This window comes from Apteryx rowi, unplaced genomic scaffold (assembly GCF_003343035.1).
Source record: "Apteryx rowi isolate R43461 unplaced genomic scaffold, aptRow1 scaffold_366, whole genome shotgun sequence".
Lineage (NCBI taxonomy): Eukaryota > Metazoa > Chordata > Aves > Apterygiformes > Apterygidae > Apteryx > Apteryx rowi.
Window position 1 is genome coordinate 548,963 of NW_020450152.1, and position 23,276 is coordinate 572,238.

Sequence of the window (23,276 nt, forward strand, 5' to 3'; positions counted from 1 at the left end):
GTCCTGAAATGCCTCTTAGGGCAAGAACTCATTTAGCCATTTTAAACACTGTTTTTTTAAAGGCTTGATTTTGAAGGGTCTAACTCCCTAACCCGAAGGACGGACAACCTTCTTGTCCTAAGGCAGAACTCATTTGTCACACAATGGATATTTACTGTGCATCACTCAATCCTCTCCCCAGGTACACACCCACAGAGCAGACGTCTTTGACATGAGAAGCAAAAGCATAACATCAGAGAAGAGACCACAACACACTCATCTCAGAGAGGAGGGCTTTCTTCACTTCAGGTTAGGGAAAGGTTCTTAATAATAATTGTTTTTCTGGTACGGCCAAGTCTTGTATCCCTCTTCCTAAGACTTTATTCAGACAAACTCACATCCTCTGGAATAAAGAGAGATACGAGGTCTGCCTCTGTGGAACTCATTAAAGCGTAAGGGCATTAGTTCCTTTTTCCTGTAATAAATCCTTGTCTGGGTGTATTTGCAATAACAAAAAATTATTTTCTAAGTTTTTTTTCCAGCTACTTAAACTTCRAAGTGTTCAATGCCTTAGTCAGATCACATTTACAACATATTTAATAGAAAATTGCTGTTGGCCTCCAGAAGGTACTTTTTACCCATGTAGACTAGGAAATAATTACAGAGAAGCTAAGTCTGCYATCCCCTGTGCCAGTTTTATGTTGAAATAACTCCACTGATTGATGAAATTAAGATGGGATGAGACTGCAGTAATCTAATACTGAATCAAGCCATAAGAAATAAAATCTGCTTTGTCAAAAATGTAGTCTACACAGGMGATTTCCCTCCTCATTCCCTATACAGAAAATCTCTTCCGCTTTTTCACATCAGGAATTTTGAATAAGCAAGGCTTGTAGGGTCTGGGCCATTTTTTTGGACTGTAACATTATGCTCCCTGGAGAAGCTCATCACAAAGTTAAGTGCAAATTTCTCACAGGTAACAGGAAATTAAAATACAATCTGAAAATAACCCACCCATACAGCTTAACATGGAGTTTATCAAGCAGATAAATATGAAGTTAAATAAAAAGTTAAACGCTACTTCAGCTTCATGACTGCTAGCTCTTTATCACTGTCTCAGAACACAACTGTGTTCTGTGGAGGAGGAAACATGTCAGTGTAGCAAATTTTACCTGCAATAAAAAGTAATTTATTGTGCCTAACTGTGAAAAGCAAATTGATGTCATCATCTAGAAGTTTGTATCTCACAAGTGTTGTTTCTATAATTCACCTCCCTTTTAGAAAGAAATAAGATTAGAATAAAAATGCAAAACTTTGCAACTAAAATTAAATTGCACTGGATTTCATGAAAAGTCATAGATGAGAAAGGTTGGGAGACTTATAGATGAGAAAGGTTGCCATTTATGTAGGCAAAAAAATGAAATACAATATGGGTAAGAAAAATCAAACTATTTCTTAATCATTAGTAGGATTCCTTCATCTCAGATAGGAAAAATTCCAAGTAAAAAGACCTTTTTGTTTTGAAATGTGTTTCTAGTAAACCAGATTGTTAATCTAAGAAAAAAAGAGCAAAAGAATTCAACAATATGTATTTTTTTAATCAAGATTCTGTGTTGAGCTAGAGAATATAATCTGCACAACCACAGTTTAGGAGGGAGAACAGACTGGAAATCTAAGTAATGATCAAACTAAAAATCAAGCCCACATCCTGAAGCAGGTCACTGCTGGATTCCTTTAAAACAACTCTTTAAAATACCATCACTTTTCCTAACAGTACTGATGATAGTACTTGTGTTTCACTACTGGAGTATTACCTAGCTAAGGTTAAGAAAACTCAGCAGGATGGGGTGGGAAAGCGATTAGGACAGGAATTACGTATTGTCACTCAGTGCACCCATTGCTTTATAACTCCTTGACTGCATAAAAGTGACAGAAGACAAGGGCTTTCCAAACACTTGTCTCTCTCTCCTCTGGTGGATCTCTCCTTTCTGCAGCCACTCAGTTCCCAAAGAGGTAAGAGATAAAAGCCTGAGCTCTTTTTAGATGGTCAAAAAGAATAAACTCCAATCTTCTATAGTGCTATGGTATTACATACAACTAAAGATTTGCCTGCTCGTCAACCCACTTCCAGCACCTGCTAGTACGCTAGTTTTCCACTCTCTCCTCTCTTACTTTTACCCGTCCTTTGTTTCCACCTACTCCATATGCATCCTCCTGATGTTCTAGCTTCCATCTCTTGTATCTTCTCGACTGATCCCTCAACCTGTAGCTGTTCCCCATGCTACTCAGCTTTTCTATTCCTCCCCCACACTCTGTGGTTACCCATTCTGCTGTTTTTTCTCTCTGCTGATGAGCTGTTTTTAACACCAGCCCCTGTTCTTTAATAACACCAGAGACTCAAAAGAATATAACAGAAATCTAGGGAGATGATAACAGAATAAAGCGTCACCTTTACCTTTACTTGCTTCTAGACAGCAGGACATGAAAAATATCATAGGAACCAAAGGCGCCGATCAGATTTATGAAAGTTGACTGGAATCTGCTAAATTGGGATTTTCAGGACAGATGGGTTAACACACCTTCTCATCCAAATAAGTGCTGGACTCACAGGACCTTGCTATTATATGATTTCAGAAAGATGACAGCTTTATCAACATAACGGTAGGACATCTTCAGGCTGCATTGCTTCAGAATGGAGCACGGAAAATGCCACCTAGCTGACTCAACAACAGCATGCTGAGGTCCTACATGAAGCCTTCCCATATATAAAAGGAAAAAAAATAAAACAAAGAGGCACAGAGCAATTAAGTGGAATGTCCCCAAATGATGCTGCAAGTTAATAGCAACAACACAACTAAAAAGAATTCAAGGCTTCTAAGATCTTGGCTACATTAAGCTGTTAGAGGAAAGGTTTTCTCCTTTCTTAGTTTTGAAGCGTGACATGACTACAGCAGAAGGTAGTCCTTTCTGACTTAACCACGGATCTTGGTTAAAGTCTCTAAACATCATACCAAAGCCAGAGGGACTGTCCTCTGGGACTACTTTTTTCCATTGAGGTTGTGGTGCTGTGCTCCTCTGGCAGCCACTTTTTAATGAGGGTGCATCTCAACAATGCATCTCCAAAAACTGGTGAAGACACTGATGAAGATGATGCATGGTGAAGTGGTGTAATAGCTTAACTGATGGCTGATGCAGCAGGTGCATTATGGGGTGGGGTGCTATCGCTTCAGTGATAGCAACTTGGAGTGGGGCAATTATTCTTTAACCCCATTTTTCCCCCTCCCCAAAATGAGCACCCTGTGCTTGTTGATGTGGTGGGAGTGACTTTCTGAGAGCACCACCCTGAAGAAAGCGAACTGCACACCGGCAGCCGAGAGCAAGAAAGAATTTGCCTTGCAAAACAACTGGGCCCCTGCAGTCCTAAGCGCGAGGAAGCACAGAGAGAAATACTACAAATGTGTTCAATAGCACAGAAAGGCAAATCATGCAAGCCGGACACAAAAAACAATGCAAATATGGCCAATAACTCTGTGAAAGCCTTTGGTACAATGATTTGGTGACTGGAAAGGCCTGTTTTTAAGAGAGCAGGGAAAAGGGTGGTCAGATAGCAGAGAAATGAAGGTAAACAAAGCAAAATCCTCTTTCAGAAAACAGAATTCAGTGCTCACTCTTGCTGGGGAACAAGAGCTGGACCTGTGCTGTACATACAAATGTATCCTGCTCCAGGATGCAGTTTGCTCTTGTTGATAGTGCTCTCGTGCTGGTACCTGTAGACAACAGTTGAATGACTGCTTGTGCTTCCTAGCAGCATAAGCAGGCCCCAGCACATATCCAAACAGGTATCGACGTTGCCCTTGCTCTCAGTTCTACTCTTGAACAGCAGGACCTGGTGGTATTCAGTAAAGACTGTAAAGCATATTCAGATGAAATCAGTACATTTCTACCTGCAATTAATTGCAAATTATTTGAAAGTACTCTGTTAGCAATCCCTTTTTCTGCTTCGTGAAACTCCAATTAATGAAGGACAAGCCTCAATCTGTTTAATATCTCATGTGTTGGACAAAAACGATGGAGGAAAAAAGGGCTACTATCCCAAGTAATAAAGTGTTCTGGCAAAAAAATTTCCTTTGCATCTTTGAGAGGAACAAATGTCTTAAGGACAGAAGTTGGGCAAACTAGATTAAATAACTGCAGCAAGTTAAGAATCTGGAAGCAAAACTGTTTTTATTTAATATAAAGCTAAGTGGTGTTTCTGCCCTCACTCCTATTAGGCCATCATTTTATCTTGTTTTCTGTTTAGTCTCTGTACATGTTGTAAGATTTCAGAAAACTAGCTACAGTGTCTCTAAAGCAAAGGACTGAGAAAATAAGCATACCTTGTTTGTGATATATTAGCTATACATATTTTTTAAGCTGTAATTTGCCTGTTTAAAAATATTTCCAATACTTCTTTAGCATTTAGGAGGGGAAAAATCCACTTTTATTTTACCTAATATTTCAAGCCAAGTGTTTAGCTATGATAGAATCCAGGTTATTTCTTAAAACATCTTTCTTTTAGTTGGCAGGTGATGAGGTTGGTGACTGCATGGGCTTCATCCATCATATCTCTCATCTACTGAAACCCTTCATCTACCTTCTCTAAACACGTTTGTGACATTACTAACTGTAGACGCTCTATATGAAACCAGCTTGAACAGACCATACCCATGGACTGTCCTTTATACTCCGACACCAACACAGAGTGAAAATAGTTAATCATACTGATCTTCAGACTCCAAACCCCTACTAAAAGCAAAGGGGATATCTGCTTTTATAGTGAGATTTACAAATATTGCATTTTGATACAGAATCAAAATCTGTAGATTTTTAAAATACTTTCCAAAATACCTTTTCCTTGTGTCAGTCAAACAAAATCACTAGCTACATATAACTTGTGCAGTACAAGCAAGTTCCTTTCATAATATACTAAATGCTTGGATCCAATGCTGGTTGGCACTTTGGACTCTATGCCAGCTTTCTTAAAATCTGTCCAAATACCAAATACAAAAGATGTAGGAGCTGTGCCACAAACAGAGCAACTGCAGAGGCTATGGCCCTGCCCACATTCACTCTCATGTATTTTTACACAAAGCCTAGCACTGTATGATGTGGGTACCAGCTATAGCTTGTACCGCACTGCTAACACAACAGGGTCCAAAAACAGATAAGAAGGAAAATTCTAGGACAGTTTCTGTGTACTACAAGGAATAGGATTTGTTGGTTTTTTAAGAGTCATAATTGTAACACATTTCATAGCCATCTAAAATACGGATGCAAATTGCAGTACAACCATCAGTCAGAAATCATTTCAAACTCCTCATCTCCCTTCCCAGAGACAGGAGCTTTTTTAAGTAAGGTTCTGCCTCCRCTACAAAAAGTAGCGTATTGTAACATGACAGGGCCCTGACAGGGTTATAGAACAAATTGCACTTGACTGTATGAACAAGGCCATTTTACAGTCATGGCCGGGCACTCTCTTACAGTCCATTAGCATGCACAGTCCCAGCACATACAATCTTAGCACAGTATATTCAGTAGCACAGGAAAGCTTTTAGGGTTCATGGGAACTTGGGAAAGGTTTATGAAGTAATTTTCCAGCAACATCCTGCAGAAGGAAGTTTCACTTTTTTCTTTCCTCCCTCCGAGCTTTCTGAACCTGGAGAAACACTGCCTGACCGCTCTCCCAGTGCCAAGGACAAACCCTCAGCTTACTGCAATATACTCTTAGATACTGACAAGAGAAGACAGGAAACAGAACAAAAACACCCCATGTAATTATGGAAGAAAAACATCCAAGGTGTAATTTAAATTCTTGACTTATTCTGTTAAACAATAACTAGATTTCATCTCAGAATAAAAATCTACACCTCGAGCTACACATCCCTTCTGAATCAGCTGAAAACTCTGTTTAATCATTCACTTCTGTAGGTGGTTGAAAGAGTCAACAGTTTTGCGATTCTGCAAACATTTTTGCCTTTTATTTCCCTTTATTCCCTCTGAATGACACTGCGCTGTAGTAACCTTCTATTTGGCAAAGGCGCAGAAGACCCAGAAGTCTATTAACGTTGCTGCATGCATATTCAGAGGAACCGTCTCTAGAGCAACATACCATATCCCCTTTTGCTTGCCTGTGGTTAAATGTGCTGCCTCCGCAGCAGCCAGGGCCCTGGTGCACTTGCGGCGAGCCTGGATGCCCTTCTCACGTGACCCGCAGGGCCATGGTGCCTGCTGACACCCGCTAATAGGTCTGAATGCGCAAAATCAAAATGAGGATTTAAGACGAATATCTAATGCTCACAAGGCTGCTGGTCCTATGCTGTTTCTGAGCAAACTAAGGATGAGAGCATTGGCTCATGTTACAGAAAAGCATCTTAGCAACAAAAAGTGCTTCAAAAACAAAACTTCAGGTTATAAAGAATGCAGCAGACCACCTGGAAGAAGAACGCCCAGGCAAACTGCAAATTTTTACCATATCATTTATGTGCATATTCATTAACATCAGGCAAATTATAATGTGCCCATGAGATTATTAAGCCCCTTAATAATATGTAACGGTGTAACCCTAAAACATCACACTGTATTATTACTTTTTGGTCTTCAATATTGCAGCACAAAATGGAGGCTGGTGAAGGGAAAAGAACATACAGTACTTTCATAGCAGATTTTAATACTCTGGGTTACAGGCCAAAGAAACAGTTGGCAATTCATCTCCTCTCCCCAACCTGCACCCAGAGTGGTCACCAAGGAGACCTGCCCTCGCTCTTCTGCTATTCCGTTTAGATCACACAAGCGGCACAGACTGACACCTCCTGCGCTCGAACCCAGCAAATAACTTGGGCTTTCAAGGCAACTAAAAATAATGACCCCTCCAGTGATTCATACGACGTATTGCCCTTTATTATCTACGATGGTTGTTTTAAGAGTGTTACGCGGTGAATTCAGTTAACCCACCCCACAGATTGGATTACAACAATATTTATACTGCTGGCTGTTCCATCAAAGGYTTACAATTTTGCATGGTTTTTTGTTTGTTTGTTTATTTGTTTTTTTAATAAATACACAAGACAAGTCATATTCCAAAATTTATGGCTGGCCCAAGAGCAGTTTTGGGCTTTGTTTGTAAGATTCCTGACCAGCCTGGCTCATTTCTTTAAAAAAATAAAGACAATACAGAGTAAAAACATATCTGAACAGAAACCAGAAACATCTTTCCTTTTTCCAGAGATCAGGCTTCCCACACTTTTAGCATTTACTGACCTTCTTGTTTTTTAATTGGAAAGATATCACAGACAACTCCTTGGTTCTTTGCCGATTTTTCTATTTTCCACTGATTTCTACAGACTGTGGCTGATAAATACTATCCATTTCAGTTAGTAGCTTAGTCCTAATCAGGTCATTTAACAGTTCATTGCCTGGGGTCCTACGCAGCAAGAAACACTTGTCTAGCAAAGCTATGCTCAGTCCTTTGGTTGCCATAGCTACTTCTAGGTGACCTCCTGACATATTTATTTGGCTGGCAAAAATAGAAAGTATCATCAGATCAGTACTGGTCCCTCTTCTTCTTGTTAGTATTACTATCACTTTTTTTTTTTTCCCCTGCCGGCACTGAGGGAATTGCTGCATTAATATTCACTTGTTGAAAAYGCGGTTCAGATTCCCTGCAAGGTCTGAATCACTTGAGGCAACTCCCACAACTCTGATTCAGCAAGTGGCGCTCTTAATACTAACCCTGACACGCATGCCAAACCCTGTTTGAAGGCATTATGCTAGTGGAAGACTCCAGCCTAGAAATCCAATTTCAAGATCAAACCCCAATCACAAAGAGTTTCATTACGTTTGGGATTTATTACGGAAATGTCTCAAATTTCTATTTTAAATTATTCCTCCCACTAGGCTAGCTTTCTTTTTACACTGTCTTGCTTTCCATTTAAGACATCTTAAGATCTTTATTTTTACTATAATCTGGAAAATAAAAGRGGTCACTAATACCTTTATTGTTTTACAGAGTTGGAGAACATCTGGATCCCAAAATGACAACAAAAGAACACTAATTTTAAAGAAACCAGCACCTGTACTAAGAAAAGAAGGTTTCACTTTTCCTAAGAATATTCAAAATGCAACGAGGGAAAAATACAGAATAGCAGAGTCTTATCAGAGAGGATAAGTGATTCAATTTTCAATCATGGAAAAAGAACTATATTTAGAAAGGCATAATACATTACTTTTTCTTCCTGTAAATCCAGTGGAATTAAGGGAACCAGAGGGCCAAATATCTATGGAGTAGTCTCAGATCTATTACACTGATGCAGAAACATTAGAAAGGAAGAAATCCTACAAATCTTGAGAGTAGCCTGTGCAGACCACGTAATAACAAATGAGATTATTATGCACAGCCTTGAAGTAAATGGTCTTTTGACATTCAACAATTTATACATGCTGTAGAATTTCAAGTTATTAACACTTTTTCTATTAAAATAAATAATTCCTGAAGCACTATTCCTTCCAACGTAGCACAAAGATTATACAATGAAAAACTTCTAGTCCCTGTAAGTAATCATTTGGCAGTGAGAGTGACTTCGGTAATCACATGATTTGAAAATGATGGAGTTAAAATCCATTTTAGTATTCAAGTGCAAATAAAAAATGAAAAACACAACTCAGAATCCCAGCCTGAGAAAAGCAACACACCAACCAAAGCATCACTTGATGTCCACAGCAAAAGAGCACCCAAGTGAAGAGAAATTTTATGGCCAGTTTGACAGTCCCCAGCAGAGAAAACCTCCTGAACAGATTGTGTCAGCAGCTCATTATGGAGCTAGTTTCCCTGCAAGTCAACAGCATCGACAGAGCAAGTCGACATCCATCCATCATCTTTAAACTCATCCCAGATCTCTGACTGGAAGAACAGAGGAAGGACGATGCAGTGCCAAGAGCCCTAGTGTGGGATCGGGAGACCCAGGGTCAGGTCCCCCCTATGCCATGCTCTAGGCAGGTCCGTCAGCCCACCTCTTGGTGTTGTTTTGCCATCTGAGTAATGGACACAACTGAACCGTCCTGTCTGAGGGGAGCACTGTGGGGATGAACACCACAAAGACCAGGAGATGCTCAGGTATTTGCTAATGGCCATGCATAGGCTCTCTAGCTAATCGCCAGAAAAAGAAACCTCCATTCCCGTCTTCTGCTCTTTAACAAATGTACAGCTAGCGCTGGAGGGGGAAGAAGAAGGAAGTGAGTAACTTTGAATTTAACATACGCAGTGAAATTCTGCCAAAAATTCCATTTGAAAAATCACTGTTTTAGACACATTCCAAATATAATAGCAGCTCTGTTCTAACTTTATGGCTATAGCTACGTTAACATTTTCACAACAGCCATGTTTCCGAAATATAATCAATGATCATTAAAAAAAGAGAATAGTTTTGAGATGAAACCTGATGTTCCATTTCCTTAAGTCACAAACATGTGATCGGTGCTGACATGAAAAGCATTCGAACTGTGCAAACATTATTTTGTTCTATAAACACTAATAGGAAAGCACCTAACAATGCAGCCATGACTCGGTCTAGCTGATTAAAAACTATTTTAAGCCACATCCCTATACACTGTGTTAAAAATAATTTAACGTTCTGTTTTATAACAGGGAACTGAAAAACAAGATGACAAGTGAAGAACCATATGAAACACAGACTCTGGTTTTAAAAGATATTCATGTCAAAGAGGATCAAGAGAAGATTTTCTAATAGCACTTTCCTTTTTTCCCCCACAAATTTTAATATGAGAATGCTCTGTAATGACACAACCCTAGAAAGTATTCACTAAAAAGATTTTCCTCCTACTTACCCACAAACAGTCCAACCCCCACAAAACTGAAGGAACTGCACGTATCAGCCCAAGTGATTACTTCAACTTTACAAATAGCTACCCAATCATTTAAGGATATATACCTACAGAATATTTTTCCATACACATTTGACTTGTTTCTGTTTAGATAGCCCAATATAAATAGTGTAAAAAGAGCACTACAGATAAATTAATTCAGTGATTTATACCGAGTTCAAGATCTTTTTACTTGCCTCAACAATGTAAGATGATCTTTATGAGTATGCAAATCAAGACCTGGAATTTTTACATTTTATATTACTGGTGTGAAAACCCTGCACTGTACTCCCAATTTTGATGTCAGTGGTTTTAATCACTTTTTTTTTTTTTTTTTTTAAGGAACATTAAGGCTTTGAGGTACCTCAGTCACAAGAGATCCCACCCTAGGAGACCCTGAGCACAGCCCCTAAGCCCGGAGTAACTTTCCCAAAACCACTATCTGCCACAGAAGTGGACCCTAAACAAAGCCCAGAAACATGTGACAGTCCAAGGATGACTTAAAACGTGGTCTTTCTGCCTGTTTTTTTTTCTGCCTTCCTTTTTGCTTCACAACTCATATATTTTTGCTCAATTCCCTGACTTGGGGTTTACAGCAAGAAAACATTCACAGTCACGAAAGTAACTTGCGATTAACTGGCAGTAACGTCACAATTATAGCCAGGAAAAAAAACCACTGTTTAAAACTCRGTGTATTTTTATCTACACATATGTGATTATGAGTGACTTCTTTGACATCAGATATGCCTCACATTCTGTGCACCTCATGGCAGACTTAACCATGAACTTATCTCTATTTAACCCTTTCAAACACAAGTAAATAGTTATACTAACAAATAAAACAAAACCAAAAACCAAAAATCAACCTCCTTGTGGTTTCCTTAATTAAACTACAGACACTACAGTATCTTGCCTCGTGCAGCGGAAACCTCAGTGCTCGCATACCTGTGAATTGCTTTTACTGCCTTTGCAGTTAAATCAAACATTAGCCCTGCCCTCACTGATCAAGCCGCTGCGGATCAGGCACGCCAGGGAGTAACGCAGCTAGCATCTAGTCTGCAGCCCTACGCAGCCCGACACAAGCTGCTAGACGCACACCCACAGTTTGGGGGGCAAAACATCACCCCAAAATATCAGCCTGATGGGAGCAGGACCAAACAGGTTTTCTGCAGCCAGTTCTGACATATTACGATGCTAAAGCAACACCACCACTGTTAGTGAGCCTTGGTGTGGGCCAGTGAGTGCACCTTGGTGTTTTCTTTCCAGGAGCAGAAGAATCCCTTAACTAGCAGATCATATATCCAATATATTAAAACTACTTTAAATAACGTTGTATTAGCGAAAGATACCTAACCAGAAGGCCTAAATAATAGCTCTTTCTCTCTCCGCAGCACAAGCGGCCACAGGGAAGGTTCCCATAGCAGGTAGTACCACCACTCCACAGGCTTAGAGAAGACAGTTCAGTAGTCAGGCCCTCCTCTCCCCCCCTCAACCCCTGGCAAATACCCTCTTAGTTAACCGAGAGAGTCTGCTAGGAAATGAATAGAGGCTAAAGACTCATTTCAGTTAAATCACTGGGCAACAATAAAAAGAGCTCCAGTATGGGAGGTCTGATTTAGATTTTAAATTTAAACAAGCGTAAATTGGGGTAACCCATATACTTCCAGTGGTGTTATAGAACTATAGCAAAATAAGAAAGATGGAATTTGTCCTTTAGTTATGACCAATGGAGGCCAAATGTGAACTTGCAACTTGGCACCAAAAGGCCTTGAATATTTGTGGAAAAGACCTTTAGTTGGGGTAACTCAGTGTAGCAACCATGTAAATTAGGCTGGTCAAAACCAGCTGAGAGTGTGGCCATGTTTTGAACTTTCTTATTTAAAGGTTGTGTATAAACAGCTAGGTAAAGCAGTCAGGAAGACAGCTATTTAAAAGTTGCACAGATAATCCTCTGGCAATATCACTCACATTAAACACATACTAAAGAGCTTTCGTAAACAATAGAGTCTTGGAGTTCACATTCCTTAATGCAGTTAAACAAAATTCAAGGAATATGTTTTCAAGATGACACAGATGATTGCCTATTTCTTTCATAAGAAAAGGCTAGCCGCATCTGATAATACATTTCACAAATCATTAACACAGTGGAATTCATTCATTGCTTCTCATTCTCAGAATACATACAGAGAAAGAATTAATAAATATTATCAATCAGAGCAATACCAACTTGCAACACAGGGATCTATTTCATTTTAAAAATGCTGCTCCTGCTAAAATTTACCAAAAAAAAATCGCTCCCTCTGATCACTTCTCAAAATAGTCCACACAATAACACAAAGCAGGCTGAGGCAGTTTAACTGACACATATTGAATTCTGCAGCATAGTATGTTTTTTATCACGGCATTCTGAACTCAAAACTAAAAAGAAACAAATTTGAAGCACATTTTACCGAGCRGTGCACAAGAAAAAGGTTGCAATCCCAGACTTGTATTGACATTCAAACCTGTAACGCTTCACTCCCACTATTGTTCTAAGTGATGAATAGATAACCTCCTCTCCACACACACACACTCACATGCATTCAGTGTTACATCGTGTACCTCACTTCTAATAGTAAACCCGGCAGAAAGGAATTTTATTTTTACACTTTCACACCACCCACTCCTAATTAATGTCAATCAGTGTCTTCTGCATAGTACACACTGCAAATATACATGGCCTTATCTATGCTGGGGGTTTTGGCAAAAATTTCCACTGTTGCTAAAAACTGATTCAGCTCCAAAAACTGTGATAGAGTCAAGCTGGAAGAACCTGGAGACACAAGATCGTACTGAAGAGTCATTAAAATGTTCTAACTTTGGGGGGACATTTCTGTCCATTTGTTTGCTCTTTTTTTCCCCCCACAGATATGACCTGGCAGTGATTCTCTGGTTCAGGAGAGCTGCTGCAGCCTTCCAAAGGTGTAAGAGGGAGCCAGGTCCTGCCAGTATATCCTGACAGCTGCCAGGAATAGTTGCAACAGTGGGAGGGACAGCAAGGGAATTTTGCCACTGACTTCAGTAGAGCCTGCATTTCAGTCCAGGCTGTTTAGACAACCACTGACCAGAGCCAGACAATTAAAAATACCCTCAGCTATGGCATATGAGTCTCTACTTGCACTCCCAAGCTGCCCTGATAACCACCGCAGCAGCAGTCAAGGTGGGAAAATACTGCCCTCCAAACCCAAAGCAGACACACTTGGTTTACCAGCACACATACCACTGACTTCTTTTTATACACTGCTTTTCTTTCCAATGCAAAAGTAAATCTAGCTCAGATGATTTCCCTTCCTTAAATTTTATACAAGAGGAAGACAGAAAGCTAAAAAAAAAAAGATTAGACACTTCATGAAATCCATGATTAAGACATAGAAACTAACAAGACAGATGGGCTGAAACATTCAGGGAGCTTCAGTTCATCAGCCCATGTTTTTCAAAGATCTACAGCAAGCTATTGTTTTCCCCATTTAGAGTTTTTAAAATCCATTTTTCATTCTAATAATTCAACACCATTTCTAAACTTGGAGTCTCCTTGCTTGATATTCCCCCCAAAAACCAAATATTTACTCAAATGGCATACTATCCTCGCATCTACCTAATGTTTTTCTCCGCTTCCTTTGTCTTTTTTTCCAATGCACATATACAAATATGCTGGGATGCCCAACACACAGATTTCAGATCTGGGCTGCCTGAATACATTTGCACTACAATGTTTTCTAACCAGTGGAGACACTGTTACAGCTACATGAATTTGCCAGTGCTCCCAAATACATCCCAAAATGCAATATTTCAAATTTCACAGGTAACACTCTGTCTCCGGTTACTCTCCCCCAGCTTCCGTCCTTCCCTATACCACATACTCCGCCGGGTAACAGGACGACTGCTGCCAGTACATAATGTCCAGCACATCTCAGATGCTCACTATCTGACTCTAAGGCAAGCACTCACTCCAGCTACCAGCTGGCCCGCAGCCTGCTCAGGGGACTCAGGGAGGATGGGGAACAACAGCATGACCCAGCCAGGACTTGCCTTGGTGGCTAATTTGTGCCCCGGATATTCGGCACTCTGCAAAGCAACACCACGACGACACTGAGGGGCTTTGATAGGAGTGGGGGCAGCGACAGCACTCCCCAGCCTGCCCTGGCCACCGCAGGCTGGATTTGGGCCAGGCCAAGCTGATTCGAGCTACAGCCAGCTCTATAAAGACGGGCTCGCTGGGGATGCAAAGGGGGGCAATGGTCAGAGCCAGCAAAGCAACAGCCCGCTCACGCACACTGAGCTACACCGCGCTCTGTTGTACAGCATGCTTTGCTCCACCACGCGTACCCGGAGGAGGCACCACCATCCCTGCCATTAGCCGTGCTGTTACTGCGCAGGCAGAAACACGAGACTGGTGACATAGCTAACTCCCAGAGGCGCGCACTGCTCTTAAAAAAAAAGTGTTCTTCTCCCGGGGGTAAGAAGGAGCAGTCAGTATTGCTCTCTCCCAAAACAAGGGCAGGAGGCTCCCAGCAAGGGTGGTCTGGTGCCCTCGCACAGAGCAACGGCTCCGGCCGCCCTCCACTCGGCTGCCCTTGCTCCAGCAGAAATTCAGTTCGTGTTTCTGCAGGGAGCACAAAGCAGCCACTCACCCAGGAAAAAAAAAGAAAGAAAGAAAGAGAGAGAGAGAAAAAAAAAATCTGTGACTCCGCGCTTGGCAAAAGCCAGCAATCAGCAACAACTGCCGAATGCTGAGTCACTTCTTTCCCTTCCACCTAGCTTGCGGCTGCCCGGATCCATTCAGCAGAAAGCCTCTTTTCATTGAAACTGGCATAAATCTGGAGTAATTCCTGCAGTTTCAATAGAGCTGCTGAGGATTTACAGCAGTGTGCCACAACAAGCAGAATCCGGACCGTAAGTGCCACAAGCCCCGCTCTTCCTGTAACAGAGCGCTGCTATGTTCTCACAGGCCTTGCTGTTAACAGTGCAACGGCATTAATGCCACAGTCGCTTCTATTTTTCATGATGCTGTAATCTCCAGCAGATGCTCTGCAAGCACAACCTGTGGGAAATTACCCTCTTTCATACACTTCAGGAGAATTTTGACAATCTCTGAGCAGAAGAACATTTAATAGCTTGAATTAATTATTTTTTTCAGATTTAATTTTCTTTTTTTCAGATTTCATTTAATACTCTAATTTGGTTTTGCCAAGATTTATATAATTATTATTTTTGACATCTCACTGGACTGTGTGAAACAGTTCAGAAGACAGCAGAAATGATCTTCTGTACAGATGATGTGTGAATAAGCAAGGAAGGGGATCAAGATTCAGGGAATACCAGTCAGCTTTACCAGATAATTATGTACTGCATTTATGCTCTCAGCTTAAGGAAAGACATCACTAGAAGATTTATGCATGCACTGGAAGGTTTCTATAAGCAAGGGAAGAGCCTGAGAAAGCTACATACATTCCCCCCCCAGCATACAATGCAATATATCCAAAATAACGAATGACACATAAACACAGAAAACAGCTTCTGAAATATGACTCTTTCAACAGAAAACAACCTCTCCTCTTTACTATAAACACAACACCTATGTAAAAAATGCATTCACAAATATACCAAGGCACTGACAGGTTTTTTTCTAAACAAATGCAGTGAGTCTTGTCTGTCCTGGTTAAGCACATTTACAACATTTAAGAATAGGATGTAACTGCCTAGAAACAGCTACATTCACGTAGTCCTTTCAGTATGGGGAACAGAGCGTGCTCTACAAATATTAATTTAGCCTGAACACCCAGTGAAGTATGCAAATATTACTCTCAGCCTCAACAGGAGAAGACCGAGCACAGACGAACTGCATGGGAGATTTTCCGCAGCGCCTAAGGGAGCCAGCTCAAAGTCAGTGAAAACTGGGCACCTGAATGTCTGCAAGTGCTTTTGATAGTTCTGCCCTGACTGACCTTCCTAGCCACACTGGAAATCAGAGACTGAAGTCCTGCTTTTTCTCCTCAGGAGACCCAGACGAGCAAACATTTCCCATATTCTGGTCATGCACAGACAGGGCCATGCACAGATGCGGGTGCGCTCTGCAGCACCTTCTCAGTCCCCGTTGTCCTGACCAGGAGGCCTGGCCAGGTCCACACTGCAGCTCCCTCCTCCTGAAAGCAAAAACGGTGGGAGATAGCTTTGACCATGTGGAATTAATTGTTGTTGTTATTGTTATTACTGCTTTATTGAGATATAAGAATGACTTCAGGCTCTGGAGCAAGCTTGAAAATGTGACAAAAGGGTCTAATCAAAAATGTGCTTTTTTCTATTCCTGTGAAAAATCACCTGAAATTGATCAAATTTAAATCCCTAGAAAAAACAGCAGCTAAAGCCTTCAGACCCTCCAACAGTGTTAACTTCATGCCTCAGGTTTCTACACAGCTCCATACAGGCCACAGAACCTAAGAAAGGGTCCGTCCTCACGGGAGTCACTGCAGAACAGAAGACAAGAGTACTAAAACACTGAGAGATATTTTAACACAAGAAGACACCATTAGTAAAGAAAGATACAATATTTCAATATACTGTTCTTACCTTTACCTGAATATGTATATAATCGAGGAGGAGACACAGAAAAGTAAACAAAGAGTCAGGGTTTCTTGTGGGATTTTTGTTGTTGTTGTTTTTCTTATAAAGAAAGTAAAGCCACACTTGCAGCAAAGTACAAGCAGTTAAAATATGCCCAACCCAGAACTTTCCAGGATAAATATTTTCTGGTAACCCAGCATGACTTTATCTGAGATTCATGGTCTGCTGTTCTCTACAGTATTCTCCTCTTTCAGGATCAGCCCTCAGAGAGAGTGACACTGCAATGCCAAATTATCCTACAAGGCACCTCCACTTAAACCTTAAAAAAATGCCATTTCTTCCGTGTCAGAAATTTTTGTTAACAAATTTCCTCTTCCATTTTTTGTGAACTGTGTTTTCCTTTTTTGTTTGTAAACAAAGAAACAAACAAACAAAAAGCCAGAATGTAGGAAAGCTCTGCCAGAACTCAATTAATAAATAATGAGCATCGAGTGTTTTTGATCATTTCCTTCTGTCTGAGCCTCACAAACTGACAGTAAAACAGTGTATGACCCTTGAAAGAACTATTTTACTATCACATTACATCCTCATTGGAAACTAAACAACACAAATTTGACATTTTGAATGGGAAGGGCTCATCCAATTTGGTGCAAAGTTACCAGCTGGGAAGTACAGAGAGAAATACATTGAGAGCTTAAACAGCAGGATTTGCAAAGCATCTATCTGCTTACATGGAGAACATGAAAAACACAGTAAACCCTAGCACAACCTGCACAAACTTTTTCCCACACTCTGCACTTTTCAACCCATAGAGCCATACTGTTTTGCTCTGTCATGTGGATAAACTCATAACTTGAGCTTCACTTCAAACAGTTCCTCAGGATGTGTGAATCCGGAGGGATGGGTACAGAAGGGCAGGAGAGGAGAAGAGTAGACACATCCTGCTGCTATAACTGAAAAGGTAGGAATGGGAGAAGTTACCTTCCTATTTAAAACAGGAAAATGGAAAAAATGAAAATAACAGGTTTTTGAGAAGAAGGGGAAGAGGAAGAGACCCACTGGAGAATTGTGTTTGGACACCTGGAATAAAAGAATGAACCTTCTGATACAGACACAGTAGAACAGAGCAAAGGAAACAGGCATACACATGCAACTACACAAGTAGTTTCCGACATTTTCTTTAAAAACACAGGGCGTGAGGACAGACTCTCATTCCAACTCTACTAGCTTAACTTTACTTGATGGGAATATGCCAATTTATACCAGCCATATACCTGCCCACTTGATTTAAAAGATACAGCAGGCAAAACAAGTATTAATAACACTTTTGTATGTCATAGTGATGCTCCTGAGCACACTATCTGTTTACRTTTGGAAACTGCAATGAATGAGGTGCCCAAGATGCATAGTAAATTGCCGGAATTCATGATGTGAGCAAAAAGTCAAGATTTCCATTACTTCAGTCCTAATTTGACTAAGACAAGCACAGGTGATCTCTATCCAAAGCATAAATACATTCCTTATAAACAGCATAAATGCTGGCACTTTAAAGGATTCTGATTGTGTGTTGTAACCTCTTATGAATAAAATTCAATCGCATCTACAAAAAAAAGTAATCTGTTTGTTAATGTGTCACTGAAAGGAAGCAAATAATGGCTCACAATACTAAGAAACTTGATGACAAATGCAAGGGGAATTACCCTTTGAATGATTTGTGCATGATCTGCAAATTCTAGTGAGCTAGAAGGAATACAAACTCAACAGTTTCATTTTGCTCTCATAGCAATACTTTGAATTTTTCTTTCTTTTTTTTTTTTAATGTATGTATCTCAATGCATACTTACTCTCATTTTGAAACTCTTGTAACTAATGGAACAATAATCTGCTTTGGGAGGAAGGAAAGACTGGACATGACCTCTTGTAGGAAAGTAGTTGCRGCCATAACATATGTAAGGGAAGATGTTCTGGCTGTGTTTGTACGCTAGAGACACCTTCCTATCCTGAGGCATAAGAGTTTGCCTGTGAAATTTCCTATAGACTAAACTCAAATGCTCAAGCTTTTACCATACATCTTTGGGTACACAGAGCACCCTCTCATGATGACGACAGACCAGCCCAAGGAAAGGTTTGGTTTCTCCCAGCATTGCTTTTCTGGTGATAGACCAGCTCTCTCCTTACTCTCAACCCTCTTTCTATCAAATGAATCACACTCTTTCTCTGCTACGCTCAAACACTTGTAACAAAAGCATACAGACAAATCACACACACCTCCTCTTTCTCACAAAGAGGAGGTGGAGGATACATGAAAAGAAGGGATAACTTTGCTCCTTCCTGCCTCTTTAAAACATTGCTGCTCTTCAGACAGACTGTTAACGCTGTATTCAAATAACAGAGCATGGATTTCTCTCTTAGTAACTGCAGCTATAATTGTAACTACCGCTTATACTGCTTCCATCACATTACTGTTGCAGTTGTCCAAAGCATAATACTTCAACTAAACTGCCATATTTTCTGATCAAAGTTTAATTTCTTATGTAACAGCAAAAAATACCTTCAGAATGTTACCCCTTTCCTCTATCACTTCAATCTTCTTCTTCAGCATGAAGAGCATTAAAATGTAATAAATACTGTTTCCCTTCCCTTCCATGTCCAGCATTTAGCCCTTTTTTGGACCAAAACACACTGATTCAGTAAATGCTTTGCCACTGTTACAGATAACATGTCTTTTCCAGCTCCAAGTACCTTATGGATAATGCAGTGTAGCTCTATTTCTAATCATTCACTAACCTGTATCCTATTTGCTCTAGTAAGAATTAGCTTTTTTCATTTTTCCCTGCCGTATATGCTATTTGCATATGGTTACTGTATATTATACAAAGTAGCTATCAAAACAAATGGCCTGTGTTGTCATATTTACTCATATTCAGAGTACCTATCTATCTTGGGCAAGAGCACATTTTGCCTCTCATGTATTTTCATTATGATGAGTAGGGCAAAGGCATGAAGAATCCATTCATCTGCATGGAAAAAACCTGCTGGGCAGAGCAGTGGCAATGAGAAACCCAAGAAATGCATGTGCTTTACTGACTCTTATCTGTCTACACTGACAAAAAAGAAAAAAAAGTCCTGCAGAGCCAAAATGTTAGACAAAGTATATCACTTAATGGAATCAGTTATTCCTCATTGGTTTTGGTCTGTTTCACTCAAAAGCAATCCTTTAAGAGGGATATTTTGGGAACACAATATGATTTATTCTTCCTTGTTGTTTTTCTGTTCCAGCTAAAAGTATTTTGCCTCTTGCATTTCCTTATTTTGTTTAAAGGAAGGATGGTCCAATAAACAGCAAGTCTGCACAAGTCTGAGTCAGCAAGAAGTACAACTCTGATTTATAGGATCAGATGAAGAGATCAGAAATGTTCGTCAAACCCAAACACTACCTCCAGTCTTCCTCCTTGATCATTTACTATTTTGCATATTTTTCTTATACCCTTGCAAATAACATATGGATAAGCCAACCATATCACACTTACATGCTCTTTACTAAACGGATTCCTGATATATTAGCATTCCATATCTAAAATAATTGTGTGTGCTTGTTACCACATCACAATAAACTGTCAGAACAAGGAAAAAGACTTCAATGTATGGCTCTATGGTGTTTTGGCAAGCTTAAGAAAGACAGAAGAAGGGAAGCAGGGAAAGAAAAGAGAAAAGGAGGAAAAGAGAAGAGCAGCATTTACTTTTCCATATGGGGAAGTAGGCCAGGAGGGCAATCGCAGTGCTTCACAGTGAAGCTCAAGAGACCAGAAGCCTCCATACCTGTAACAAGAGGGATGCTGAGCACCCATTAGTCTCACTGAAGTTACAGAAAGCAGAACACTTCGGCATCTCGCTGGCTGCTTCATTCAGGATTGGGCTTTTTGGGCCAAGGAACATTGCACTCCCTGCAGCACCTAGCACAACGAGGGACACACCAGTTGTGTCTGTAGGTACTCCAGAGCCCCTTCCTCACCGACACCACATGTTGACATGTACACACATCACACGATGGGGAAGTGACCATACAGACACATATCTTCTGGCATACACAGACACTGTGGCAAACAACAGTCAATTCTTTTACCATGGCATAGAGGTCAAACACAACCACAATAGAGAAGCTACTGCTTCAGTGACTCAATGCTAAAAAAGTCATAGATAAGGTATTAAAAAAAAAGCACATAATGGAATTAAACACAAGCAATCTTCTCCTTCCAAACACTCTGAGGTAGGGCTAAGTACCTAAATAACTTAATTGAAACAAGTCCTCTGAGAAGTTACTTCTCCATACCTGCAAAATACTCTTGAAAGTTTTTCTAGTATTATGAGAATGAGTGCATGTGCTAACCAGCTAATCCAACAAGCCTGTTTCTTCTCTTATTGAAATCAATTGCCCTTAATTTGAACAGTATGAGACCTGGGCCTGTTCTACTGCTATGTTCGTTATTAGAGCTCTATAAATGTCATACCTTTATTTTATTAGTGAAAGCCATATTTTATAAATTAACAATAAAAGCATTCTTGTATGCAAGGTTTTTTGGCCCCCATTGTGACTCAGAATTCTTGAAGGTCAGATAAAAGAATCTATAGAAATGTAAAGAAGAAAAGCTTTGTGACATCCTTTTAAAGGGCCTCTGAAAAAAAAAAGACAATAAATAGTTGATTTGTTACATGGCTTTGAGGGCAGCTACGAATGCTAAGGCCACAGTTAAACGAACATGGTTATGAAAGGAGCAGCAGCTGATTCAATACTGTATCTACTTTAGTTAACTCTTTTTGTGATTCAGGTCCAATACTACRTATTGTTCTATTTCCTCTTATTCCTCTGTTCTAGATTCCCTTTGTGACACTTTATCAATGGAAAATCAAGGGAGGGGTTTCCAGCTGGGAGCCCAACAAAAAAACAGAAGGTTCAGTCTGTTTTTCTCACTTGCACTGCAAGAGCCATTTTAGTGCCAGTAATAAAAGAAAAACTACACAAAGAAAAAAAGACATGACCTGAAATTATTTTATCATCATAAGTGCTGAAGTATTCTTTATTCGCCAGTATGGTTAGTCTCACACATTGCCACAATAATTTGCTAGCTTAAACAGAGCTCCTTGCAAATAAAGTATTTGTAATAAGGGACAATGTCAGCTAGAATTCCAGAGAAATGATAAGAAAAAGTTAACAGTGCCATAGGTTAGATCTACCCTTTGTTATCCCTTGCAATTTTTTATGGATTCATAGCTGCAACATCCTGATTAAAAAAAAGAAAAAATCCTGATTGTGTCCACTGTTAAGAGTTGGGGAAAATACACACAAACAACAAGGGAAGCTAGCTAGCACACTGGGAGGCATGCAAAACGGATTACAGAAAGCACTGCCCATGCACATCTACATGACTACGTTTGGGGGTGATGTTACAGCAGCTGTGGTGTAGGCACAATCGCAGCCAGTTGGGTGCTTACATTAGAGCTGTAACCTTAGAAGGTGGTTTTGAAATGAGATCATTTGCACTAAGAGGGTTTTCAAGGTAAGTCAACGGATAGATCTGGTCTCATTTAAGACCAGAAAAGGCTATTAATCATATATTGGAACATTATAGCAGCACAGATCATTCATCTTGGGAGGCACTTGGTATAATAGTGATGGCTCCCGTAACTATAAGAGAGCACTGCTCAACACAGAAGACAGGTTACGTGAGCTCTGGAGCTATCTACTGGTAGCTATTTTCATACAGCACCAAGAAGTCCTGGCCACCACCAAATTATACAAAACAACAGATGCCTCAAAACCTTCAAGAGGCCATTACCTGGCCATCGCAGGCTCTGCAATTGTCCRAAAGACATGGAGAAGCTCCTTCTCATGCGTACACTGCCCAAATAAGATGGCCGACCAGGGCACTGTGCCTGGAATGGCTCTGCTGAGAATAGTACTTTTAAAAACAACAGAAATCAAGGCTGCTATGACCAGCAAACATCACGTCTCGTGATGAAACGAAACTGGCAGTCCTCACCATAAAGTAGCCCGAGAGTTCAGAAAACATGTGATGGAGCATGATAAGGTACCTGAACCCCTAGAAAGTATTTTTCAACCTGCTGAACAATTATTAATAAAATTTTCAAAAGGTCATATGAATATCTGGCACCTAAACCATGCCCAAATGGTAAACCTTGAGAACTGAGTGCTAACCTTTCCTAAATCTTTAGTGCATCTAGTTACAAGGAATGAGCGTTTTGGGCGACTCGAGTACCAGATATCTGCTCTGAATACACTAAAAGAAGTTGCCAAGCAAGAGGGGATAAAATACTTTTACAATGTTTGTGTTGAGGCTGGTGAGGAAGTGCATCCATTCCAAATGCCACAAGAAACAGGAAGTTTTTTAAATAGCTTTTTGTAAGCCAGGTACCTGTTCTGTTTTACACCAAGGCCTACTTCCCACTGGTTACATCCTCCCTGTTTACATACATGAGCTTCATCACTGACGATGACAAACACGCTGATACGGGCTCTCTCCAGCTCTAACCATTTACTTTATTATCGTCCGTAATGTACAGAGCAATTCTCATTAAGTAGCTGAATGTGAAGCAGCTCAGTAGGGAGTTAAGGAAATTCCTAATCCCAAATTGATCTTAGGGGCAAACTATCTGTGGAAAAAAAAGAAATCATTGAAATTGTGTGAAGCTATATGAATAACTGAATCACAGAATCACAGAATCACTGAGGTTGGAAGGGACCTCTGGAGATCATCTAGTCCAAC

At 40.2% G+C, this 23,276-nt stretch overlaps 1 protein-coding gene across 6 annotated transcripts in view; it reads right to left on the reverse strand.

Moving 5' to 3' along the window:
• Positions 1–23,276, reverse strand: part of ATXN1 (ataxin 1) — a 224,024-nt gene that overhangs the window by 119,777 nt on the left and 80,971 nt on the right. The window contains exon 1 of one of the 6 annotated variants that reach the window (XM_026073307.1): positions 15,879–15,949. The exons of the other annotated variants lie outside the window; for them this stretch is intronic. The gene's annotated coding sequence lies outside the window, so the exon portion shown is untranslated. Of the gene's footprint in view, positions 1–15,878; positions 15,950–23,276 lie in introns of those variants that run through there. 6 annotated transcript variants of the gene reach the window in all.